This window comes from Chiloscyllium punctatum, chromosome 18 (assembly GCF_047496795.1).
Source record: "Chiloscyllium punctatum isolate Juve2018m chromosome 18, sChiPun1.3, whole genome shotgun sequence".
Classification (NCBI taxonomy): Eukaryota; Metazoa; Chordata; class Chondrichthyes; order Orectolobiformes; family Hemiscylliidae; genus Chiloscyllium; species Chiloscyllium punctatum.
The window spans coordinates 29,704,972-29,732,617 of record NC_092756.1 but is presented as its reverse complement, the minus strand read 5'-3'; the positions used below and the strand labels follow the sequence as shown (position 1 = coordinate 29,732,617).

General features: G+C 44.7%; 1 long non-coding RNA gene across 4 annotated transcripts in view; it reads left to right on the top strand.

Moving 5' to 3' along the window:
• The first annotated feature begins 221 nt into the window (after positions 1-221).
• The window catches only part of LOC140488927 (uncharacterized), a 34,067-nt gene continuing 6,642 nt past the window's right edge, over positions 222-27,646 (top strand). Inside the window, exons 1-4 of one of the 4 annotated variants that reach the window (XR_011963061.1) lie at positions 222-285; positions 8,620-8,726; positions 16,164-16,268; positions 21,484-21,623. This is a non-coding gene — a long non-coding RNA (uncharacterized lncRNA). Of the gene's footprint in view, positions 286-8,619; positions 8,727-10,996; positions 11,244-16,163; positions 16,269-21,483; positions 21,624-27,646 lie in introns of those variants that run through there. The other 3 variants (XR_011963062.1, XR_011963059.1, XR_011963060.1) reach the window with 3 other exon arrangements.

The following is a 27,646-nucleotide window of genomic DNA, read 5'->3' as shown; positions in this document are numbered from 1 at the left end:
CTGCAGTCATTGTTTGTACATCTCAGTAAACTCTCCCATCACATTACCAAACATATCAGCAAAAGCAGGACGCACTGCGCATGCTCTAGCCAACAAAGGGACCCCGGGTGATTGATGTTAGCACCGGACCAATGAAAGGACGGTGGGCGGAGCTGGAGGACCTGGCGGGAGGTTGGTCCTCCAACGAATCAAAGTGAACAAGTGGCAGAACCACGTGATCACCCTCGCGCGTGGAGGAGAGTCGCTGTGATGAATTCTCAGGAAGTAATGGAGCGAAAGGATACGGTAAGGAAATAAATAAATAAACAGAGGGAAACGGGAGAAAAACTGTGTTGCTATGAGCGGAGAGGTTTTACAAACATGTTGTGCACGCCGGAAAACACAAATTTGAACATCCCATCCTGTGTTTGTAGTAAACGGGGCTGCAGGCCTGAGTGAGTGCTGGCATCTTTATTTGGGGCAACGATTCAGTGGACACGTGCGCGGCCGCCATCTTTGTAGGGGGCAAGGTGCAGCCTTTCTCTGGTACAGAGTCATTGGGCAGGATTTACACAGAGCACGTTCAAACTCGGAGAAATGGATGTTTATTTCTGGATTTGTTTCGTCATTCATTTAAATGACTTGCTATTGTAACTGAGTTTGCAGGTCATTCAAAATTGGAGCTATTGTGCATCGTGAAGAAGGTCACCTCAGGTTCCAGTGAGATATTGATCAGATACAGATTAATTTAGATAAATGTGAGGTGCTGCATTTTGGAAAAGCAAGTCAGGGCAGGACTTATACACTAGGGGAAAGTGAAGACTGCAGATGCTGGAGATCAGAGCTGAAAACTGTTGCTGGAAAATCACAGCAGGTCAAGCAGCATCCTAAGATCAGGAGAATCGACATTTCAGGCATAAGCCCTTCTTCAGGATTCCTGAAGAAGGCTCATTCCCGAAACGTCGATTCTCCTGATCTTTGGATGCTGCCTGACCTGCTGTGCTTTTCCAGCTACACGTTTTTCAGCCCAGGACTTATACACTGAATGGCAAGGCCCTGGAGACGCTTGTGGAACAAAGAGACCTTGGACTGCAGATTCATAGTCCTTGCAAGTCAAGTTGCAGGTAGATAGGATGATGAAGAAGGTGTTCAGTGTATTTCCCTTTGTTGGTTAGAGCATTGAGTATAGGATGTGGGAGGTCATGTTGCTGTACAGGACATTCGTTAGGCCACTTTTGGAATATTGTGTGCAATTCTGGCCTGCCTCCTATCAGAAGGGTGCTGTGAAACATGAAAGGTTTCAAAAAAGACTTACAAGGATGTTGTTCGAGTTGGAGGATTTGAGCTACAGGATGAGGCATAATAGGCTGGGGCTGTTTTCCCTGGAGTGCCATAGGCTGAGTGGTGATGTTATGGAGGTTTATAAAATCATGAGGAGCATGAACAGAGTAAATGAACAAGATGTTTTCCCTGGAGTAGTGGTGTTCAAAAGTAGAGGACATTGCTTTCGGGTGAACGGGGCAAAAATTCAAAGGGGCCTAAAGGAAAACTCTTTCATGCAGTTTGTGGAATGAGCTGCCAGAGAAGGTGGTGGAGGCTAGTACAATTAAAACTCATTGAAGGCATCTAAATAGACACATGATCTGATTAGGAAGCATTTACAGGGATATGGGCCAAGTGCTGGCAAATGGGAATAGATTAGGTTCGGATACCTGGCTGGCATGGATGAGTTAAACCGAAGGGTCTGTGTCGGTGCTATACATCTCTATGACTGTGGGATCATAACAGCTTATACAACTCTGCTTCATCTCTGGGCTGCCTTATGACCACTTTGTCAATATCTAGCTTGCTCAGTATCGAACAATGGGTGTATTTTTGGTCTGTTTAGTATTTTACGATTACTTTTACAGACATGTTTGTAAGTTAATTTTTCACTGCTACCCAGCCCCTGACCATGTGCTACTTATTAATTTTTTTCTGAAAAATCTTTGACATTCAAGAATTATTTCTTCCAATAAGCAAGTGTATTTTCCTTCCATTTCTGACTATCAAATTCTGCACCACTTTCATTCCCTGTAATCCGCTTTGCACTCCCTGAAACATCAGCTGTGTTTCTCCTTCCACAGATACCAGTGATTAATGCCAAAGCCCTGTTGCCTGTGGAGAGGGTGATGTTTGACTTTTGTGTACAGCTGCAGTTTGTGTGGAGAAGGTGCTCCCACAATGTGGTTGGGTAAGAGACATTACAGAGTATTCATTACAGCAATAGTGATGATTTGAAGGTAATGTCCAAATCAAGAACAGGTTGTAGTTTTATTATCCTGCTTATAATTTCACCAAAATATTATTGGGAACTTTAGACATAAGGTCAGAGACTGATGATATTAGGTCAGGTGACCAAAAGCATTGCCAAATAAGCAGGCTTTGAGGAATGTCTTAAAGGAGGAAAGCAGACCTGAGAAGTTTTGGCTGCGAATTTCAGAAAATGTTGCTTTGGCAACTATAAAAGCAGCCACACAGGTGAAGTAATGAATTAACAGATCATTGGGAGTCTCGAACAGAATGGGTTGTTGAGGTCTTCAAGGATGTGTGATGCGGCGAGCAAGGGATGATCACAACCAGAAATTAAATCAAGGGTGAGAATTTTAAATTGAGGGACGTGGGCCGGATGCTGGCAGGTGAGACTAGATTTGGTTGGGATATCTGGTCGGTATGGATGGGTTGGATTGAAGGGTCTGTTTCCATAATGTACATCTCTGTGGCTCTATGTTGTTGATTATGAATAGGAGCCTTTTGATGGATCAACAAGTTTTGGTACGAGGGAGTACTTGGGCAGCAGAAATTTAGATTTTCTTAAGATTACAGGGAGGTTGAATGTGGGAAGCTGGCCAGGAGTGTGTTTGGATACTGAAGTCTGGAGATAACACAAGGTGGATGAGAGTATGTGAGCTGAGACAAGGGTAGAATCAGCTAGAAATAGTGATCTTGGAGTGGCACTGGGCTGTCACACTCGCCTCACCTCTGGGATTCAGTTAGTTGTCAGATTGTGAATCAGGGCGGTAACACAATCGGGAGCTGAGTGGCCCTGGTGGAGCCTAAAATGAGTGTCATTCAGCTGGCTGTTGCTGAGCAGCTGCTGCTTGATAGCCATGTTTATAACATCTTCCATCACTTTACTGCTGATCGAGTGTGGACTGATAGATGGAACTTGCCTGGGTTGGATTGCCCTGTGTTTTTGTGTTGACCATCCCTGGGCAATGTTCCACATTGTCGGTAGATGCCAGTGCTGGAGCGGTACTTGGCTCGGTGGGTGGCAAGTTCTGGAGCACAAACCATCAGTATGATTGCCAGAATATTGGCAGAGCCCATAGCCTTTGCACTACTTAACCATTTCTTGATGTTATTCAAACTGAATGAAACTGGCTTCAACCACTGGAGAAGGCTCAGATGGATCATCCCACTTTGCACTTCTGGCTGAAGATTGCAGCAAATGCTGTTGTCTTATCTGGTGCATGGGTGTGTGAGACCCCTCCATCAGTAAGGGTGAGGATATCTGTGATACTTCCTCCAGTAAGTTGTTTAAATGTCCATCACCGTTCACAACTGGGTGTGGCAGAACTGCAGAGCTCCGATCTGTTCCATTGGATGTAGGATCACTTAGCTCTGTTGCTTGCTGCTGATGCTGTTTTACATGAAATAGCTTCAGGAAATGGTTTAAGTAGAATCCAAAGAGTTTAAACAAATATATCACAGACAAAAGTTGAACTGGACCAGAGAATAGGACCCCTTAAAGATTAACGAGGCTGTCTATGGAACCACTGGGGGGTTGGAAAGATATGCAAATATTTCACGTCATTTTTACTGGAGAAAGATATGGAAGCTCGAGAGTTTGGAGAAATAAACAGAGAGAACTTCAAAAGTATCCATGTTAGAGTGGAGTGTACTGGATGTCTTGAATCGCATCAAGGTGGATAAAGCCCTGGGACATGATCAGATGTAACCTGGAACTGTCTCGAAATCGAGGGAAGTGATTGTTGGGCCTCTCCTGAGGTATTTGTATCATTGATAGTGACAGGTGAGGTGCCATTATTTTAAAAAAGGTGGTAAGGAGAGGCCATGGAACAAGAGAATAGTGAGCCTGAAGTCAGTGGCAGGCAAGTTGTTGGAAGGGATTCTGAGGGACAGGATATCCATCTGTTTGGAAAAAGTAAGGAATAATCATTGACTGTTATCAATGTGGAGCTGAAAACGTGTTGCTGGAAAGGCACAGCAGGTCTGGCAGCATCCAAAGAACAGGAGAATCGACGTTTCGGGTGTCAGCCCTTCTCAAAACATCGATTCTCCTGTTCCTTGGATGCTGCGTGACCTGCTGCGCTTTTCCAGCAACACGTTTTCAGCTCTGATCTCCAGCATCTGCAGTCCTCACTTTCTCCTGTTGTCAATGTGGCTTTGTACGTGCACAATCGTGTCTCACTAACTTAACTGAATGTTTTGAAGTGACAAAGAAAATTGATTAAACCAGGCTGTGAACGTTGTTTATATGGACATTCGACAAGGTTCCACAAAGCAGACTGGTTAGCAAGGTTACATAACATGGAATGAAGGGAGAACAAGCCATTTGGGTACAAAACTGGCTTGATGGTTGGAGACAGAGAGTGATGATGGAGATTTGCTTTGTGGACTGGAGGACTGTGAGCAGCAGTGTGCTACAAGGATCGATTATTGGGTCCTTAAATAAATGACTTGTGTGTGAATATGAGGTATGATTAGTCGCTGTACACAAGACACCAAAATTGGAGGTGTAGTGGACAGCGAAGAGGGTTAGTTCAGAATACAACAGGATCTTGATCAGATGGGCCAGTGGAGCAAGGAATGGCAGATAGAGTTCAATTGAGATAAATGTTAGCTGTTGGATTTTGTAAAGGCAAATCAGGGCAGGACTTATACACTTACTGGTAAGGTCCTGGTGAATGTTGCTGAGCAAACAGATCTTGGAGTGCAGGTTCATCGTTCCTTGAAAGTAGAGTCACAGGTAGGCAAGGGAGTGAATGGAGCGTTTGTTATGCTCTCCGTCATGTTGTGGTTGTACAGGACATTGATTAAGGCTCTTCTGGAATTCTTTTTTCAGTTCCAATCTCCCTGTTCCAGGAATGATGTTGTGAAACTTGAAACATTTCAGAAATTGTTTGCAAGGACTTTGCCAGAATTGGACAGTTTGAGGACAGGGCATGTTTGGAGTGAGCTGCCAAGGGAAGGGGTGGAGGCTAGTACAATTACAACATTTAAAAGACATTGATGAAGCCATTTCTCGTATTCTGTTTTCAGTTTGAATTTCCCTGTTCTGGGAAGGATGTTGTGAAACGTGAAAAGGTTCGGACAAGATTTACAAAAACGTTGCCAGGTTTGGAGGATTTGGGCTACAGGGAGAGGCTGAATAGGCTGGGGTTAATTTCCCTGGAGAGTCCAAGACTGAGAGGTGATTTCATGGAGATTTATAAAATCACGAGGGGCATGGATAAGGTGAGCAGCCGGGGTTCTTTTTCCTCAGGTTAGGTGGGTCCAAAACTAGAGCACATGGTTGAGAGGGCAACGATTTAAAAGGAATCTAAGGACAACGTTTTCAAGCTGAGTGTGGTGTGTGTATGGAATGAGCTGCCAGATGAAGTAGTAGAGGCTGATAAAATCACAACATTTAAAAGGCATCCGATTGGGTACGTGAACAGTAAGGGTTTTGATGGATACAGGCCAATAGCTGGAAAATGGGACTCCAGTAGTTTAGGATTCCTAGTTGGCATGGACGAATTGGACCGAAGATCTGTTTCTGTGCTGTACATGTCTATGACGTTAATAAACTAAGATGTGTTCCTCTTTTGAGGAGAGCAAGCTGCAGCACAGATAATTGTCCTTGGAGCTGAGAAGGTGAAGCAGTGATTTTGACCTGGTGCAGATTTGGTTCCAATATATTGAATTTGCGGAGAGAGAGGAATTGTTCACACTGTCACAACTTTTAGTAACTACTTTCAAGTAATTGGCAAATAATACAAAGTGAAAATGAGAACATTATTTTACTCAATAAGTTCTGAGCATCTGGAACAGTCTTAACGACAGATTCAGCAGGTTTTCTGAAATAGACTTGGAATTTTAATTTTGAAGGAAAGATTTGGGGGCTGTGGGCAAATAGGAGGGGAATTCGGACAGACTTGCAGCATCTCCAGAGGGAGAGAGTACAGCTCCAATGGGCTGAATAGCCCCCAGGCCCTGTGCTCTGTGATACTGCCCCATTCACTGTGAATGATGAAGCTCATTCCAGGGCAGAGAGAGGGAGGAGCCCTCCACTCTCATCACAATGGGGCCCGGCTGATTGACAGCAGCTCCACACCAATGGGAGGAGAGTCTGTGTGGTCCTGCAGCCAATGGGAGTGAATTAGGGGTGTGGCCAGCAAGATGACACACGTCCATGAGCTGTGCAGGTGCAGTGTCACTGGGTGGGGGTGGGGGTGGGGGTGGGAGAGACAGCAGAGACTGGGACAGAGGCTGTTGGACCTGAATTACAAACTCCCGGTCAATTAAAACCAAAATAACTGCGGGAGATGTAAATCAGAAACAACAACCAGGAGGTTCTGGAAAAGCTCAGCAGGTTTGGCAGCATCTGTGAAGAGAAATCAGAGTTAACATTTCAGATCCGGTGTCCCTTCCTCAGAACTGATACTGAGAGAAAAAATGTTGGTTTAGATGCAGAAGGTAGGGTTTAGGGGAGGATGTAAGGAGTAAAGGATAGGTGGGGATAGAGCGAGAAGAAGAGCTGGATAAAGGAATCGATAACGATCTGGCTGGGGGAGGGCGACTAGCTGTTAATGGAGACTGTTAGTGGCTAACCTTAGGTAGTGTGTAATGGCAGGCTGTGAGAACAAGGACTGGTGTGTGGGGTCGGGGGCTAGGAAATGGGGTTGCTAAATTATGGTTAGCCACTATCTGCCTCCGTTGTAAGCTGTTCCCCACAGACGTCACTCTATGATTGGAGCTGCAGAGGACAGCTGCAGATGGGCGGCACGGTGGCACAGTGGTTAACACTGCCGCCTCTCAGCGCCAGAGACCCGGGTTATATTCCCACCTCAGGCAACTGTCTGTGTGGAGTTTGCGCATTCTCCCCGTATCTGCGTGGGTTTCCTCCGGGTGCTCCGGTTTCCTCGCACAGTCCAAAAATGTGCGGGTTAGGTGAATTGGCCATGCTAAATTGCCGTAGTGTTAGATGTAGGGGAATAGGTCTGGGTGGGTTGCTCTTTAGACGGTTTGTCTAAATAATCTAATCTAAAAAATAAACTCTTCAATATCCTTCCTAACCCCCTCTGTACTCCTCAAAGATGTATGTTAAAGTTGTTCTCTTTAATCAACGTTTCTATCATTCGTGAATCACTTTAGGAGATTTGTCAGTGTAAAAGGCTCCACACAATGCAAGTCGTTGTTGTTAATGTCTGACATTAGGAGAAACAGGGCTGAGCCCTCTCTCTTTTATACCTGATGAACAGCAGCAAAAGCAGGAAGTACTGAGCATGCTCCAGCCCACAATGGGCCTCTGGTGATTGATCTCAGTGCAAGACCAAGAAGACGATGGGGATGGGACTGGAGGACCAGGCAGTGCCGGTAGGTCCTCCAACTAATCTGAGTGAATGAGGGGCGTGGCTGTACTCAACCACGTGATAAGCTTCACTGGCAGCACAGTGTTGTTGGGACCAAGCCATTGGGAACGTGTGAAGGTGCAGGGCACGGTTATGGAAAGACCTATTGACCAGGAAGTGAAGGAAATTTTAATGGAATGGGCTGAAACGTTTTACAGAACTTAGTGCACATCGGAGAACACAAATTTGAAAATCCCAGGCCTATGTTTGTAGCAAACTGGAAACTGGTGAAAGGTGTGAGTGATTGCCGCCATCTTTATTGGGGGCAGTGATCCACGGGACACGTGTGTGGCCGTCGACTTTGTGAGGGGCAAGCTGTAGGGGGACGCATGCGCAGCCTTCCTTGGCAGGGAGTGATAGGGCAGGATTTACACAGTCTCAGAGTCAGTATATTTTCAATGTCAAAGAGTGTGATGCTGGAAAAGCACAGCAGGTCAGGCAGCAGCTGATCGGTGAGAAGGAAGATGGACATGTAGGGTAGGTCAAGAGGGCGGTGCTGAATTGGAAGGCTGGTTCTGGGATAAGGTGGGGGGAGTGGAAATGAGGAAACTGGTGAAATCCACATTGATCCCATGTGGTTGGAGGATCTGAACACAGAAGAGGCGTTCTTCAGATGCCTGGCATTTGGCAGTGGAGGTGGCCCAGGACCTGCATGTTCTTGGTGGAGCGGGAAGGGGAGTTCAAGTCTTTGGGCACAGGCTGTTTGGTTTGTTTATTATTATTTACTGTTACTTTCACAGACGTTTTGTAAGTTAATTTTCCTCTGCTGCCCAACCCCTGACAATGTGCTGCTCTCTAAATGGACTAAACTTTCCACAGTATCTTTGCCAGTGAATAATTCTTTTCTTTTCAACAAAAGAGTGCATTTTCCTTCCATTTCTGACCATCAAATTCTGCAACATTCTCATTTCCTGTAATGCATTTAGCACTCCCTGAAATATCAACTGTGTTTTTCTCTCCACAGACACCAGTGATTAATGGCAAAGTCCCATTGCCTGTGGAGAGGGTGATGTTTGACTTCCTTGTCCAGCTGCAGTTCGTGTGGTGAAGGTTATCCCACAATGTTCTTGGGTAAGAGATGTTACAGATTATTCACTCAGCGCCAGTGAAGAGTTGACAATATGTGTGCAAATCAACAACAGTTTGTATTTTTATAATTTTTGTAATTTCACAGAAATTGAGAATTTCTGACATAAGGCCACAGATGGGGATATTAGGTCAGGTGATCAAAAGTATTGCCAAATGAGCAGGTTTTCAGGAATACCTTAAAGGAGGAAAGCAAGTCTGAGAGGGTCAGGGTGCGAATTCCAGACTGTGTTGCCTTGACCGTGTCGAAACAGCCAGACTGGTGAAGCAATGAATAAATGCATCTTTGGGAGTCTGAAAGAAAATGAGTTATCAGGGTCTCACAGGTTGTGTGGTGCAAGGAGACATGGATGTTCACAGCCAGGAATTACATCAAGGGAGAGAATTTTAAATTGTTTCTTGTTAAAGGAGCCTTTTGATGGATCAACAAGCTTTAGTACAAGTGAGCACTTTGGGCAGTAGGATTTCAGATACTCTTGAGCTTATATGTAAGTTGAATGTGGGAGGCTGGCCTGGACTGTGTTTGGATAACGAAATCTGGAGATAACACAGGGATGGACGAGTATTTCAGTAAATGAGCTGAGACTAGGGTGGAGTTGGGTGATGTCACTGATGTAGAAATAGCAGTTTTGGAGTCGGGCCCCTCCTCATCACTCCCCCTCCCCAATTCACAAATATTGTTCCTTGTTCTGTCTGTCTTTTCTGGTTATGCCCTTCTCTCCAATTCTGCTAAGAACTAATATTTAACCTCAAGGTTGTTGGAAAATCCTGCTCCATCTCCACTCTCCCTTTCCTTTCTGAATTCCTCATATGTAGTGTCCATCAGGATCTATCTTTGTCCCCTCCTGTATCTCACCTACATACTGCCAGGAGGTGACATCGTATTGGTTTCACATGTACACTGACATTGCCCAGCTCTCTCTCCCTATCATCCCTCTCCATTGCTCCACTGTTACTCATTCATCAAACTGGTTACCACTCAATTGGCTGCAATTTGCTCCAATGAAACACTGCATGGTTCAACCCATTGCCTTCAGTTGCTATTATAAATTCCTTTCCCTTACTCTGAGCCCCTCCCTCTCACTAGGAAATGCCAGAGGCAGAACTACACTCTTCACAATATTGCTCTCATATTCTGACCCCAAGGTGATCTTCTGATCAGACATCTACATAATCGCAAACACCAGGAACTCCAATCTCTAAAATGTTGCTTTTCTCCAGGTCCATTGCTATTGAAACCCCTTACCCATATCTGTGTTGCATTAAAGTTGACAAATCTAAAACAGAACCGTTGATTCTGCAACTGACCCAGAGACTGGTTCCAGGTTCCCTCATGATGGGACACATATTCTCAGTATTTAACCTGTCATGCCCCTTAATAAGCCTATATGTTTCAATAAGATCCCCTCTCATTCTCCCCCAAATCCAGTGAGTCGAGTCCCAACTTCTTCAGCCTTTTCTTAAAAGAGAGTCCCTGCAAACCAGGGATCATCCCAGTCAATCTTCTCTAAATGCCTCCGATGAAGTGATGTATTCCCTTAACTAAAGGGACCAAAACGTCTCTCATTACTGCATATGTGGTCTCACTCGCACTTTATAAAGTTGCTCTCAGGTATATACTCCAAACTCTTATACTGCAAATCCCTTCAAACAAGGAACAACGTTTCATCTCCCTTCCTGATGACCTGTTGTAACTGTGTGCTAGCTTTCTGTGTTTCCTGCACAATTATCTCCTCGTCTCTTTTGTGTTGCAGCTTTCTGCAGTTTCCACCATTTAAATAGTCCTCTGTTCTTTTATTACCTCCTCCAAAATGAACAACTTCACATTATCCCAAGTTATGCTCCATTTGCCAATTTGGTGTTCACTTCTCCAACAAATCCGTTTCTGTAAACAGTTTATAATCCTTTTGGAAGTTTACTGTTCTACATTTTCTCGGAGATTCCCCCCTCATTCTTCTAAATCTTTCCAGGGAGCACAGGACAGTGGGAAGCATGCTGAGTTGCTGTCTTCAGAGAGACTCTTTGGAATGACTGGGAGGATCTTGCTGCCCATTGGTCAGAATGGAGACAACTTGCCCATCGAGCTGCATGAGCCTTTCGCTCCCCATGTCTTATTGATGAGGCACAGCGGCAGCACGGAAGGAAAGAAAAGGAAGCAAATCCTGCTCTCCACATCTCACTGACCCTTGGAACATTCTCTCCCATGTGTCAAACATCTGTCCTGTTCAGTCCCATGAAGTCCCAAGGTGGAAACTCATAGAAACCCACACAGATTTCCCCCTGAACTGATTGCTGACCTCCACAAGGGGTAATGTGTCCAGTCATCCTGGACCAGGAGGAGGGGATTGTGTGAGTTTCTAACCTGAACTGACGGTGACAGATTTTAAAAACTTGTATGACAGGATACTACAGGTGGATATTCAGATGGGAATCCCAGTAATTGTAAAGCCAAACTCTGATTGAATTACTCCATTCATCAGGACCTGGATATTTGCACTGTGTGTGAGTATTTTGTTCCAGCTCAATTCCATTTTCTGCATAAAAATTCTCCTTTGAACCAAACCACCCTGTCAATAGATCTCCCCGAAATCTTCAATATGTGTCCAGTAATCCTTTTATGATGAGTTGATGAGTGTAAGGTTTAACATCCTAATGTATATGTTTTGTAAGCACTTGTCTCTCTGCTCCCCTCAATTACCTTTGCTACAAGGAGAACAATCTCAGTTTTCCCAAACCCCTGATTCCCCAATGTCTGTTTGTGTGCCTTATAGACAACATCAGGATTGTGTTGGAACATTCTCCACTTGCCTGCATCAGATTAGATTAGATTACTTAGTGTGGAAAAAGGCCCTTCGGCCCAACAAGTCCACACCGCCCCACCGAAGAGCAACCCACCTAGACCCATTCCCTACATTTACCCTTTCACCTAATACTACAGGCAATTTAGCATGGCCAATTCACCTAACCTGCACATATTTGGACTGTGGGAAGAAACTGGAGCACCATTTCTTCTGCAAACAACATAATTGGAAAATTGTTTTGAACATTTCAACAGGAAATCCTGAGAATTTAGAACGCAGGTACAGAAGTAGGGTCCTCAAGCCTGCTCAGTCATTCATGGCCAATTTGCGGCCAACTCCATATACTTGATTTCGCCCCTGCTTAATATTTAACAATTTCAAATTTAAAAGTCGATAATTAACCCAGCATCAGCTACAATTGGCGAGACACTCCTAAGCTTCAAACACCCTTTTGGAATAGAACTGTTTTCAAACACTACTGAAAGGCAACACTCCAATTTTGGGCTCTTCTGTATATATGGGGGTCTAGATTAGAGTGGTGCTGGAAAAGCACAGCAGGTCAGGCAGCATCCGACGAGCAGGAAAAATCGACATTTTGGGCAAAAAGCCCTATATATGTTTATCAGGCCGAGGTAAGTATACACATTTGGAGAGAGATGAAACTGGCCATCAACCACTGGATTTGAGCAATCTGGATCCTCTGTCACTAATAATATTTACCTTCTCCCCGCATTAGAATCTAAAGGGTGATTTTAATGCTAACCTTAGAAAATAAATAATACTATTATTGTCATTAGGTTAATCTCTTCCTGCTCAAAACACTCCCTGTTTATTCCTTCCATCATAAATTTTACCCATATTTATAACAGAATTTATCCAGTAAAATTCCCATTTACAGCATACAGAGTATAACATCAGCTGTTTGTAAAGCCATACTTACTGAAATAAGCCCAAAGTGGAGGACCAAAGAACGTTTGTATATCCTGATTTTCCCACAGTCTATAATGCCATTTGTATTTGAGTGGTGACTCTAACAAGATTACACAAAAATCTCTACAGAAACAAAAGTCTGAAATCTTTAAGTGTGACAAAGTGTACAAGAAATATAATATGATATGACATTTCCTCATCAGATAGATCATAGGCTCTTAACATTTCCAGGTTTGAGACTGTATTGGAATAATGCATCCAAATGGTTTCCTGGTGGCCACACAGATGTCCATTCAAATCTGTCATACCCCAAAACCTTACATTTTGAATCATTCTCTGCTACCAATATTAAATACTAAAGATAACTGTCTAAACCAAAATTGTAGTGAGATATTTATTTCAATTCACTACCTTCCATTAAAGGCCCCACCACTGATTACTAAATCTCCACATCTATATACTCAATTCAAACTCAATTAACCCTGCCTAAATATAGTGCAGCCCTCAACAGTATTAAAGAAAGCGAACATCCTCCAGGACAAAGCACTGTGCCTGAGTGGTGTCCCATCCACCACCTTCAACATTCCCTCTCTCCACCCCAGATGCACATTGGCATCACTGTCTAAAAGGTAAAGTCAGCATTGTCCTACCAAACCATAGGGCTGCTCTCTCATGAGGGAGAGATGTCTGGTGTTGGTTTAACCTGAAGGTTACCACAGCCCAGGCAAGGGGAGAGGTTGAGAACAAGAGTCCATCGATTGTAGATGGATATTCTTGATCTGTATTCACAACACCTATGTCCCTGCAACTAAAATCCCCCATTCTTTGAGCCATCCTGGTAACTCTCCTGTGCCCCCTCTCAGGGACCCTGCCATCCTTCCCAATGTGTGGGCGATCTCTGGTTTGCACAGACCCAGCTGCTCTGTGTTCCTGTGGGTGATGTCATCATCGAGCACCAGTTGCACTAAACCTCACTGTCTGTGAAGGTGGGAGACATAAATCCCCAAAACATTTGAGATGTATTTAGTGTGCACTTGCTATGCCATGATAGATGACACTTTTCCATAAGTACTGGAAAATAGATGAGGATAGTAGTATGGTGGTAGTTTTCGGTGATAATTTTCTTTCTCACAGACTCGATGGACCACCAGAGCCATTTTCTGTTCTGTTTACCGCTGAGATGTTTATTATAGGAATATGACAGGCTCCGTTGGATATCAGGTCAGAAGAGGTGATACTAGAATAGATGACACGTGATTGGTCAATGTTTTTGGGAGAAAAGTGAGACGCAGAGGTTTAAGAGGAAATTCAGAAGCTCAGCACAGGAATTGTAAAGGGCAGTCATCGAGTGAGAAATAAACATTGGGCATCCTGAAAGCTGGAAATAAAGAAAGGCACATGTAGCAGAGCTTTGAGAGACTGGAGGGGATTAGACATGGGAAGGATAATGAAGCTGGAGGAGATGCAAGTTGGAAAGGATTGTGAGGATGGAGGATGTTACAGAGATAGAGATATTTGTGATAGAGGTTTTTGGATTTTGAGGCTGGAGTGGAATTATAGAGATGAGGAGGATTTGTAAGGCTGGATGAGGTGGCACTGATAGGGAGAGTTCCAAACATAGAGGAATTTACAGAGGTAACGAGTCATAAAGTTACACAGCATCGACACAGACCCTGTGGTCCAACCAGTCCGTGTCGACCATAAATTCGAACTGAACTAATCGCACCTGCCTCCACTTGGTCCAAGTCCATCCGAGCATTCCCTATTGATATACGGGTCCAAATGGTTTTTTCCTATTAGAATCCCATTCTCCTACCCTTTTGCTCTATATTTACACCTGACTAATTCACTCAACCCAATCATCCCTGAACACTATGGGCAATTGAGCACGGCCAGTTCACCTACCCTGTACATCTGTGGATTGTGGGAGGAAACGGCAGCACCTGGAGGAACCCACGCTGTCATGGGGAAGAATATGCAAACTCCACATGGACAGTCACCCAATACAGGAATTGAGCCTGTGTCCCTGGCGCTGAGAGGTAGCATTGCTAACCGTTGAGCCACTGTTCCACCCTGAAATTGTAATTGTATTCACATCTACCATGTCCTCTGCAACTTTATTCCACGTGTGAACCACTCTGTGCAGAAACAAAAAATAAAATCTGGAACTTCTTTTTAAAGCCTTACTTTTTAACGTGAGAAACGTATGTCCCCAATCTTGAATCGCGCCCCCTCCTGGAAAGGGCACCTGCTGTTCACATTACCGAAGCTCTTCAGGATTTTGTAAACCTCTAATAAGGTCACCCCTCAGCCTCCTGTGCTCCAGTGAAAAAGGACCCAGCCTATCCAGACTCTGCTTATAATTCAATCCCTCCGTTCCCATTACCATCCTGGTAAATCTATTCTGAACCTGCTCCAATTTAATAATATCCTTCCTATAACAGCACAACCAGAAATGGACACAGTATTCCAGAAGAGGCCTCCCCAACATCCTGTACAATCTCAACATAACGTCCTAACTCCTATATTCAAAGATCTGAGCAATGAAGGCAAATGTGCTAAAGCCCTTCTGAACCACCCTGTCTGCATGTGACACATATTTCAAAGACCTGAACCCCTCGGTCTCTTTGTTCTATATCACTATCCGAGGGCCAACGTTTAATCAGTGTAAGTCCAGCCTTCGTTTGTTTTACCAAAATGTGATATTTCGCATTTTTTCCAATCCAAAAAATCACAAACATCCTTCCAGTATAAAGGCAAGAGGAGTAAAATCAGTCAGGCAAAAAGGGGACAGGAGACTGCTTTGGCGAATAGGGAAAGGGTTTTTAGAAATACATTAAGAGCAAATGGGTCAATAGAGAGAGAATAGGCCACCTCAAAGATCAGCAAGGCAGCCTATGTGTGACGACGCAGGAGATGGGGTTGTTGGGGGGATACTAAACGAGTGGCATCAGTGTTTACTGTGGAGTAGGACAGATTTGTGGGGGTTGTCAAGATTAGAGATCGTGAGGGTGATGACAGGAGGAGATTGGAGGATGTTAAAGAGATTGAGATGTTTGTGATACCAGAGATAGTGATGGTTCTGAGGCTCGAGAGGATTTCTAGAGATATGGAAGAGTTTAGTCTGGATGAGGTGACAGTGATCTGGGGAGTTGTGAGGATGGAGGAATTCACAGAGATAGCGAGAGTTAGTCATAAAGTGATACAGCACAGAGACAGACCCTGTGGTTAAACCAGTCCGTGTCGACCATAATTCCCAACTAATCTAATCGCCCCTCCCTCCACTTGGTCCACATTCATCCAAACATTTCCTGTTTATGTACTTGTCTAAATGTCTTTTAAACATTGTAATTGTATTCACAGCTGCCTCTTTTTCTGGGAGTTCACTTCACACATGTAAAAGTAAAAAGAAATCCCCAATTTGTTTTTTAAACCTTTCTCATCTATTTTCAAATTGTATGCGCCCAGGTTTTGAATACCACCTCCCCCCCCACCCCCGGCCATTCACCTTGTCTATACGCTTCATGGTTTTATAAACCTCTAAGGTCATCCCTCAACCTCCTACGCTCGAGTGAAAAAGCGTCCCAGCCTATCCAGCTTCTCCTTATGACACAATCCCTCCATTCATGGCAACATCCCGGTTAGTCTCTTCCGAAACCACTCCAATTTAATAATATCCTTCCTATAACAGCACAACCAGAACTGGACACAGTATTCCAGAAGAGGCCTCCCCAACATCCTGTACAGCCTCAACCTAAATTCCCAACTCCGGTACTCAGAGGTCTGAGCAATGAAGGTAAGTGTGCTAACCACCTTGTTAACCACCCTGTCTACATGTGACACAGACGAAGAAGACCTGAACCCCTCGGTCTCTTTGATCCATATCACTACTCAAAGCCTTACTTTTAATTAGTGTAAGTCCTGCCCTCGTTTGTTTTATTAAGATGCAATATTTTGCATCAGTATTTACTGTGGAGAAGGACACGGGAGATGTAGAATGTGGGAAAATAAATGGTGACATCTTGAAAATGTCCATAATACAGAGTTCTGGATATGTGGGAACGCATAAAGGTGGATCAATCCCCAGGCTTTGATCAGGTGTACCCAAAAATTCTGTAGGAAGCGAGGGAAGTGATTTCTGGGCCTCTTGCTGAGATTTTTGTATTATTGGTAGTCATAGCTGAGGTGCCGGAAAACTGCGGGTTGGTTAATATGGTGCTACTATTTAACGAAGGCGGTTTGGACAAGCCAGAGAGCTACAGACGCTGTGCTCGACGAGGTGTTGGAGGGAGCCCTGAGCGACAGGATTTGCGTGTATTTGGAAAAGCACAGACTGATTAGGGATAGTCAGCATAACTTTCTGCATGGGAAATCATGTGTCACATACTCGATCTGGTTTTTAAGAAGTAACAAAGAGGATTGAGGAGGGCAGAGCAGTAGATGTGATCTATATGGACCTCAGTAAGGCGTTCGACAAGGTTCCCCATGGGAGACTGATTAGCAAGGTCAGATCTCATGGAAGTAGCCATTTGGATATAGAACTGGCTCAAAGGCAGAAGATAGAGGGTGGTGGTGATGGATGATTATTTTTCAGACTGGAGGCCTGTGACTAGTGGAGTGCTGCAAGGATCGGTGCTGGGTCCACTACTTCTCATCATTTATATAAATGATTTGGATGTGAACACAGGAGGTATAGTTAGTAAGTTTGTAGATGGCACCAAAATTGGAGGTGTAGTGGACAGTGAAGAAGGTTACCTCAGATTTCAATGGGATTTTGATCAGATGGGCAAATGGGCTGAGGAGTGGCAGATGGAGTTCAATTCAGAGAAGTGCGAGGTGCTGCATTTTGGAAAGGCAAAGCTTAGTAGGACTGATACACGTCATGGTCAGGTCCTGGGGAGTGTTGCTGAACAAAGAGACCTTGCTGTGCAGGTTCATAGCTCCTTGAAAGTAGAGGCGCAGGTAGATAGGATAGTGAAGGTGTTTGGTATGATTTCCTTTATTGGTCAGAGTATTGAGTAAGAGAGTTGGGAGGTCATGTTGCAGCTGTTCAGGACATTGGTTTGGCCACTTTTGCAATATTGTGCACAATTCTGTTCTCCACCTACCAGGATGTTGTGTAACTTGAAAGGTTCACAGAAGATTTATAAGGATATTGCCAGGGTTGGAGGGTTTGAGATATAGGGAGAGGCTGTATAGTCTGGGGCTGTTTTCCCTGGAGTGTCAGAGGTTTATAAAATCATGAGCATGGATCAGATAGATAGACAAGGTATTTTCACTGGAGTGAGGGAGTCTAGAACGAGAGGGTATAGATTTAGCGTGAGAGGGGAAAGATATAAAAGGGACCTAAGGGGCAACTTTTTCATGCGACGGTGTTGCGTTTATGGAACGAGCTGCCAGAGGGAGTTGTGAAGGCTGCGACAATTGCATCATTTATTAGGCATCTGGGTGGGTATATGAATAGGAAGGGTTTAGAGGGATATCGACCAAGTGCTGGCAAATGGGATGAGATTAGGTTCGGATATCTGGTCGGTATGGACGAGTTTGACTGAAGGTTCTGTTTCCGTGCTGTATGTCTGTGACTCACAGCCGGGGATCAGCTCAGTGGGTTTCAGTCTGTTAAAAGGTAAATCTTACTCTGCTTTACATTTTAAAATCCGCAACATTCAGTAGGGTGAGTGTTTACTAGTTTAAGTGCCTCTGTTATGATCTTTTGGTTGAATGTTTTAAATATAAAATACAGGTTCTAATGTTTTCGAGAGTAGGCTTTTGTAAAGCTGTAAGACTCTGCCATTTTCTGGGTCTACAGATTAAGGTGCAGAGATGGCCATTCGTACAGTGATGTGCACTTCCTGGAGGAGAGTAGGGGGAGTTTGAATGATCCTGTTGATAGCCTGCAGGAAGTGATGCAAATCCTCTTGGATCACATGGATCAGATGGAGTAGTGCTGAATGGTAATGAAGAATTTACAAGAGTCAGGATGTGTGATAGGTGGCAGTTTCAGGCTGAAAACTGCAGATACAGTCAGGTAGTTGGGTTACCTCTCGGAAAGGTAGGAGAGGGAGGTAGGTAGAGCATGAGTCTCCTGTGGAGAAAGTGAGGACTGCAGACGCTGGAGAACAGAGCTGAAAAGTGTGTTGCCAGAAAAGCGCAGCAGGTCAGGCAGCATCAATGGTGTAGGATAATCGACGTTTCGGGCATAAGACCATAAGACATGGGAGTGGAAGTAAGGCCATTCGGCCCATCGAGTCCACTCCGCCATTCAATCATGGCTGATGCGCATTTCAGCTCCACTTGCCAGCACTCTCCCCGTAGCACTTAATTCCTCTAGACAACAAGAACCTATCAATCTCGGCCTTGAAGACATTTAGCGTCCCGGCTTCCACTGCACTCCGTGGCAATGAATTCCACAGGCCCACCACTCCCTGGCTGAAGAAATGTCTCCGCATTTCCGTTCTGAAATGACCCCCTCTAATTCTAAGGCTGTGTCCACAGGTCCTAGTCTCCTCGCCTAACAGAAACAATTTTCTAGCATCCACCTTTTCAAAGCCATGTATTATTTTGTACGTCTCTATTAGATCTCCCCTTAATCTTCTAAACTCCAACGAATACAATCCCAGTATCCTCAGCCGTTCCTCATATGCTAGACCTGTCATTCCAGGGATCATCCGTGTGAATCTCCGCTGGACACGTTCCAGTGCCAGTATGTCCTTCCTGAGGTGTGGGGACCAACACTGGACACAGTACTCCAAATGGGGCCTAACCAGAGCTTTATAAAGTCTTAGTAGTACATCTCTGCTTTTATATTCCAAACCTCTTGAGATAAGAGACAACATTGCATTCGCTTTCTTAATCACAGACTCAACTTGCATGTTTACCTTTAGAGAATCCTCGACTAGCACTCCCAGATCCCTTTGTGCTTTGGCTTTATTAATTTTCTCACCATTTAGAAAGTAGTCCATGCTTTTATTTTTTTTGCCAAAATGCAAGACCTCGCACTTGCTCACGTTAAATTCCATCAGCCATTTCCTAGACCACTCTCCCAACCTGTCTAGATCCTTCTGTAGCCTCCCCACTTCCTCAGTACTACCTGCCTGTCCACCTAACTTCGTATCATCGTCAAACTTCGCTAGAATGACCCCGGTTCCCTCATCCAAATCATTAATATATAATGCGAACAGCTGTGGCCCCAGCACCGAACCCTGCGGGACACCGCTCGTCACCGGCTGCCATTCTGAAAAAGGACCTTTTATCCCAACTCTCTGCCTTCTATTAGATAGCCAATCCTCAATCCATCCCAGCAGCTCACCTCGAACACCATGGGCCCTCACCTTGCTCAGCAGCCTCCCGTGTGGCACCTTATCAAAGGCCTTTTGAAAGTCCAGATAGACCACATCCACTGGGTTTCCCTGGTCTAACCTACTTGTTACCTCTTCAAAAAATTCCAACAGGTTTGTCAGGCATGACCTCCCTTTACTAAATCCATGTTGAAGGGCTTATGCCCGAAACGTCGATTCTCCTGCTCCTTCAATGCTGCGATTTTCCAGCAACACATTTTTTCAGCCATGAGTCTCCTGTGGCTCTCCCCATCTCAAACAAGTTTACTGTTTTGAATAATGTAGGTGGTCATAGACTTTCAGGGAATGTTGCACTGACAGCCAAGTTACTGGTACTGAGATTGGCTCCACTACAATGAGAGGTATATCAGATTCCAAATGCTCAAGGATGATAAGGGACTTTTTAGTCGGGCACAGACTGCTGTTTCTGCAGCTGACAGTGAGACATCAGAATGGGGTGGTACCTCCCTGGTGACAGGGTCAAGGATGTTTCGGACAGGTAGCAGAATATTGTCAAAGGAAAGAATTACCAGTGGGAGGTCATTGTACATTGGTACCAATGACATAAGGGGAAAAGATAAAGTCCTGATGAGAGAATATAGCAAATTAGCCTGGAATATAATAAACCAGGTCCTCGGTCATAATATGTGGAGTACTCCAGGTGCTACATACTCGTGAGACTAGGAATAGCAGGATGGAGGAGATGAATGATTGGCTAAGGAGCTGGTGTAGGGCAGAAGGATTCACATCTTTTGATCATTGTAATCTCCTCTTGAGTAGAGTTGATGTGCATAAGAAGGATGGATTGTACCTGAATTGGAAGGTGTCTGATATCCAGGCAGGGAGATTTGCTCGTACTACTCAGGAGTCATTAAACCAGTGAAGGAGTGTGGGTAAACTCAAAGAGATAGTGAGAAAAGAGGTAAGTCTGAGGCTGGTACAGTTCAGAAGTCAGACAGGCAAGGCAGGCAAGGGCAAGGCATAGAACCAGGTAGAGCTGACAAGTTACACTGCATTTACTTCAATGCAAGAGGCCTGACAGGGAAGGAAGATGGGCTCAGGGTATGGTTTTGAACGTGGCACTGGGATATCATAAGTATTACAGAAACGTTACTCAGAGATGGGTAGGACTGGCAGCGTAATGTTCCAGGGTATCGATGCAAGAGGAAGGATAGAAAGGGGGACATGAGAGGAGGTGGAGTGGCCTTTTTGATTAGGGGTAACATTACAGTTGTGCTGAGGGAGGATATTCTGAGATTACGTCCAGCGAAGTTATTTAGGTTGACCGGGGAAATAAGAAAGGGATGATCACCTTGTTATTACCTGCGTGGGTTTCATCTGTTTGCTGTGGTTTCCTCCCACTATCTAAAGATATGCAGGTTGGGTGGATATTCCAGGCTGAATTGCCCATATTGTTCAGGGATGTGCAGGCTAGGTGGATTAGCCGTGGGAAATGCAGCGTTACAGGTTTAAGGTAGGAGGCTTTGAGGGTCAGTGTGGATGTGATGGGCCGAATAGCCTGCTTCCACGCTGTCAGGATTCTCTGATAATTCTACTAGTTTTGAAATAGTTACAGAAAATAATAAACCAGATCTAAACAGTGTTCTAAATTGGACAAAGGCGAATTTTGACGGTACAAAGCGAGAGCGTTCAATATTTCTTTGCTATTCCCAGGTAAAGGGACAGCTGGAAAGTGGGAACATAAGAACAGAAGGAAGAGGAGCAGGAGTAGGCTACCTGGCCCCTCAAGCCTGCTCTGCCATTCAATAAGGTCAGGGCTGATCTTTTCATGGCCTCAGCTCCACTTTCCTGTTCTCTCACCATAACCCTTAATTCCTTTCCTGTTCACAAATCTACCTTTTGACATAACGATCGTCAAGTTGATAACGTCAACTGCTACACTCAGCAGCAAATTCCACAGATTCACAGATTTATCTGAAGAAGTCCATCCTGAACTCAGTCCTAAATCTGATATCCCCTTATTTTGACGCTCTGCTCCCGACTTTGCTCCGTCCCCAGTGGAAATCACCTCCCTGCTTCTAGTTTATCTACTCCCTTAATAATTTCAATTTTTTTCCTATCCAACCCCCATACTCCGAAACTCCAATGAGTATAGAACTAGTTTTCTCAATCTCTCCGCATACGTCAACCCTCTGAAATCCTGACTCAAACTAGTGATCCTCCACTGCACCCTCTCCAGTGCCAGTACATCCTTCCTGAAGTAAGGAGACCAAACCTGTACGCAGTACTCCAGGTGTGGCCTCTCCGGCACCCTGTACAGCTGCAGCATAACCATCCCTCTAGCAATGAAGGACAATATTCCCTTCACTGTCTTATTTACCTGCTGCACCTGCAACCAACTTCCTGTGATTCATGTACAAGGAAACCCAGCTCCCTCTGTACAACAGACTGCTGCAAGTTTTCACCATTTCATCAGTTAGCTGTTAGTCCGACCAAAATGGATGACCTCACATTTCCCAACATTGTCCTCCATCTGTTTGACCCTTACCCACTCACTTAACCTATCCGTATCCCTCTGCAGACTTACATTGGCCTCTGCACACATTGCTCTACCACTCAGCTTAGTGTTGTCTACCTTTCATGAATCGATGCTGTGTCTGCTCTGAGACAATGTCTATCCAGATAGCTCACTATTTCTTCCTTGAGAGATCGAGCATTTCCCCCACTACAGAAGTTATGCTAACAGGTCCATTTTAAAATATTAGCATCACATTTGCAGCTATCTCATCTGTCAGAACCGTCCCAGAGTCCAGCACATTTTAGTGAATTATCACGAGTGTGTTGGCTATTTACCCTCTGCCATCTGTTATAGTCCCCTGGGATGCACTCCATCACAGCCATACGACCCATCTACCTTTAGGCTGTTATCTTTCCCAACACCACCTCTTTACTGAGAATGATTGCTTCTCTGTCCTCATCTGCCATTGCATCAATAGGCCTGCAACAACGAGAGTACACAGCCAGCATGTTCCTTCCAAGTCCAAGGCTGGGAGGTGTAAGGAATGCTGCCTGTCGAGAGAAATTGAGGGCCTGGTCAAGAAAACGAAGGAGGGATATGGCAGGTACAGACAGCTGGGTTTGCGTGAATCCCTCCAGGAGTAAAAGGGCAGTAGGAGTATAGTCGGGGGAAACCATGAGGGCTAAAAGGGGACATGAGATAGCTTTGGGAAATAGGTTTAAGGAAGAACCCAAAGAGATTCGACAAATACACCTAGTACAAAAGAGTAACCAGGCAGAGATTAGGGACCCTCAAAGATCAGCAAGGCTGTCTGTGGAATCATCGGGGTGGGAGGATTTCATGTCAGCTTTTACTTGGAGAATGTGGAAGTGAGACAGTTTGAAAAAATAAATAGTGATAACTTGACAAGTGTCCATATTACAGAGAATGAGGTACTGGATATCTTATAATACATAAAGCTGAATAAATCCCTGGGACCTGATCAGGTGTGTCCCAGAACTTTGTGGGAAGTTAGCGAAGTGATTGCCGGGCCCCTCGCTGAGATATTTGTATCACAAATAGCCACAGGTGAGGTGCTGTAAGACGGGCATCATTATTTGAGAAAGGTGATGAGGAAAGTCCAGGGAACAATACACCGGTGAGCCTGAAGACAGGCAAGTTGTTGGAAGGGCTTCTCAGGGACAGGATTTGGATGGAATTGGAAAGGCAAGAAATAATTAGGGATAGTCAGCATAGCTTTGTGCATGGAAATCACTAACTTGGACTTCAGAAAGATGTTCAACAAGGTTCAACATAACAGACTGGTTAACAAATTATACAAAATTGGCTGGAAAATTGGAGACAGAGGATAATGGTAGAGGGTTGCTTTTCGGACTGGAGCCCTGTGATGAGCAATATGGTGTAAGGATTGGTGTTGGGTCCACTGCTTTTCATCATTTATATAAATGATTTCGATGTGAATATAGGAGCTATGATTAGTGATGTTACATAGACACCAAAATTGGAGACGCAGTGGACAGGGAAGAAAGTTACCTCCGAGTACAATGAGACTTCAATCAACTGGGCTGAGGAGTGGCAGATGGAGTGGAATTCAGATAAATGTGAGGTGCTGCATTTTGGAAAAACAAATCAGGGCAGGACTTATACATTTAATGGGAAGGGCCTGGGGAGTGTTGCTAAACAGAGACGTTGAGGTACAGGTTCATAGTTCTTTGAAAGTGGAATAGGCAGGGTGGTGAAGAAGGCATTTGGTATACTTGCCTTTATTTGTCTGTGCATTATGTATAGGAGTTACGACATTATTTTGCAGCTGTACAGGACATTGATTCAGCCATTTCTGGAATTCTGCTTTCAGTCCTGGTTTCCCCGCTATCGGAATGATATTATAAAACTTGACAGGATTCAGAAAAGGTGTGCAAAGATGTTTCCAGGGTTGAAGGTTTGACCCATACAGAGAGGCTGAATAGGCTCGGGCTGTTTTCACTGGAGCATCGGATGCTGAGAGGTGACCTTCGAGGTTGATAAATCGTGAAGGACATGGTTAGGGTGAACAGCCAGGGTCTTATTCCCAGGTTAGGGGAGTCCAAAACCAGAGACCACAGACGGGAGGTGTGAGGGAAAAGATAGAAAGGCGATCTAAAGAGCAATATTTTCAAGCTGAATATGGTACGTGTATGGAATGAGTCGCCTGAGGAAGTGTGGAGGCTGGTACGACTACATTTAAAAGGTATCTGATTGGGTACGTGTTTAGGAAACTTAGAAGGATATGGGCAAAGTGTTGGCAAATGGGACAAGATTAATTTAAGATATCTGGGCGGCATTGTCGAGTTGGACCGAAGTGTCTGTTTCTGTGCTGTGCATCTCTATGACACTCTTAAATTCAAATTAAGATAGATTTCTCTTTTATGGAGAGTTAGCAAAAGACCTGACAATTCTCCTTGGAGCTGAGAAGGTTAAGCAGTGATTTCAACCAGAAACAGATTTGTTTCCAGGATATTTAATTTACAGAGACACCGAGAGAAAATTATTGTCACAATTTTTAGTAACTACTTTCAGGTAATTGGCAAATAATGCAGGTTAAAAATGTGAAGGCTATTTTATTCAGTAGGTTCTGAGCATCTGGAACAGTTTGAATCAAAGCTGGATGCAGCTTTTGTTATTGTCAAAACAGATTTGTAATTTAACTATTTGAGGATAAATGTGGAGGGCTCCTGGTAAATGGGAGTGGAGAAAGGGCAGATTGGCAGCATCTCCAGAGGGAGAGAGTACAGCCCCAATGGGCTGAATAGCCCCCAGCCCCTGGGCTCTGTGATACTGCCCCATTCACTGAATAATGAAGCTCATCCCAGGGCAGAGCCACAGTCATGTACAGCAAGGAAACAGACCCTTTCGTCAAACTAGTCCACACCGACCAGATATCCCAACCTAATCTAGTCCTATCTGACAGCAGTTGGCCCATATCACTCTACGCCCTTCCTATTCATATACCCATCCAGCTGCCTTTCAAATGGTGGAACTATACCAGCTGTCACCACTTCCCTGACAGTAGATTCCATACACGCACATGAAAAAAGTTGCCCCTTGTGTCTCTCTTATATCATTCTCCTCTCACCTTAAACCTATGCCCCCTCATTCTGGAAATCCTAACCCCAGGGAAAAGACCTTGTCTCTGTATCCCATCCATGCCCCTCATGATTTTATAAACCTCTGAGGTCACCCCTCAGCCTCCTCCCACTCAAGTCACAATGGGACCTGGCTGATTGATGGCAGCTTCAGTCCAATAGGGGAGTCGGTGTAATCCTCCCGCCAATGGGAGTGAATGAGGGGTGTGGCCAGCAGGCCAACACGTGACCATGAGCTGTGCAGGTGCAATGTCACTGTGAGGGGGGGACCCAGTGAGTGTGAAGGGAGTGGGAGAGACAGCAGAGACTGGGAGAGAGATTGAGTTTGTGGACTGGGTGGGTTGATAAACACACGATGTAGGCTGCTAGACCTGAATTACAAACTTCCAGTAAATGAAAACCAAAGGAATTGCGGATGCTGTAAATCAGAAACAACAACCAGAAGATCCTGAAAATGCTCAGCAGGTCTGGCAGCATCTGTGAAGAGAAGTCAAAGTTAACATTTCTGATCCAATGACCCTTTGTCAGAACTGATGTTCCTGAGAAACAATGTTGGTTGATATTGCAGAAGGTAGGGGTTAAGGAGTAAATGATAGGTGGTGATAGATTCCAAAGAACGCGATGGGAGCAGTTGGACAAAGGAGTGGATAAAGATCTGCCTTGGGGAGGGTGAATAGCTCTTTATGGAGACTGTTAGTGACTAACCATAGGTAGTGTGTAATTGCAGGCGATGTAATAACAGGGCCTGGTCTATGGGATGGGGGCTAGGACACTAGTACGTAGGAGACTTAGGACTTAAAATTATGGAATCCAATATTGAGGCCAGAGGGCTGAAGGGTCCCCAGGTACAAGATGAGGTGATGTTCTTCCAATTTGTGTTAAAGTGTCCCGCTGAATGTGCACAGCAGGTCAGGCAGTATGCAAGGAGCAGGCGAATTGACATATTGGGCCTAAGCACTTCTTCAGGAATGTGAGGGTGGGGAAGAGGACAGATAATAGGATGGGTGTGTAGGGCTGTTGGGAAGGTAGTTGGGCAGGCGATAGGAAAATGCAGGTGGGGGTAATGGTGAGAGGGTGGAGTGGATAATTGGGAAGGAAGAGGGACAGATGGGACAGTTTGAGGGCGGTGCTGAGATGGAGGGTTGGATCTGAGATAAGGGCGGGGAGAGGAGATGAGTAAATGTTGCCATGTTGTTGAAGGGTCGCTCCATCCCACCTATTATTTACTCTTTTACCCCTATCTCCTGCAGTCCAAAGATGTGTAGGTTAGGTGAATTGGCCAAGCTAAATTTCCCGTCGTGTTCAGGGATGTGTAGGTGAGGTGCGTTGTTCAGGAGAAATTTAGAGTAACAGAGTAGCGGAATGGGTCTGGGTGGGATACTCTTCGGAGGCTCAGTGTGGATTTGTTGGACCGAATGGCCGGTTTCCACACTGTAGGGAGTCTAATTTTCCCAGCTGCCATCGGTTCTGAGGAAGGGTCAATGGACCCGGAATGGCCCTTGGTGTGTGCAGGAGCTGGAAACTGGGAAGGGGGAGCGGCAGCGGAAACCGGGAGAAAATGATTCAGTTTAGACTGGGAAGTTTTATTTACACGTCTGTACAGGGTGTTAGTCCTGAATTAGAAACTCTTGGTTCCATGTTTACAGCAAATGGGAAAACGGCTGTGGGCCTCAGTCAGTGATAGGTCCTGGGTTATGGCCGCCATTTTTATTGGGGGCACGGTACAGCAAGGTGCATGGACATGTCCTCTTCCTGGGTGGGGGAGGGGTGATTTGAAGAGGAGCATTTACAAATCAGACACATACCAGAGAAATATTTGTCTTTCCAATTCATCCTGCACTGGCTGAGATTTGTTTTGTGAATGTTTTAATGGGATATTAAATGAGAATAATTGAGGACAGGATCTCAAAAAAGCAGATTTCTGCACTCAGCGGAGTCATCAGGATCTGAATATCATTAGCATTTTACTGTGGAAGGAGAAAGGGTTGTCTGTTCAGTCTCTGGGAAAATATCTCCAATACTTTTGTGAAGCAAAATGCAGAAAGATGTTCGGATTTGTGGTTGAATTCCCCATGGGCGATTTGGCCTGAGTGGGAGCACAGATTTATCCAAATTATACCTAGTCTCTTTGCAGGAACTGTCAGATTTAGTCCCAATCACTCACTTCATGATGTTAACCTGTAAACTCCTAATTTTCAACTCCCTGCAAAATTCTCATTAAAATTCTTTGTGAACT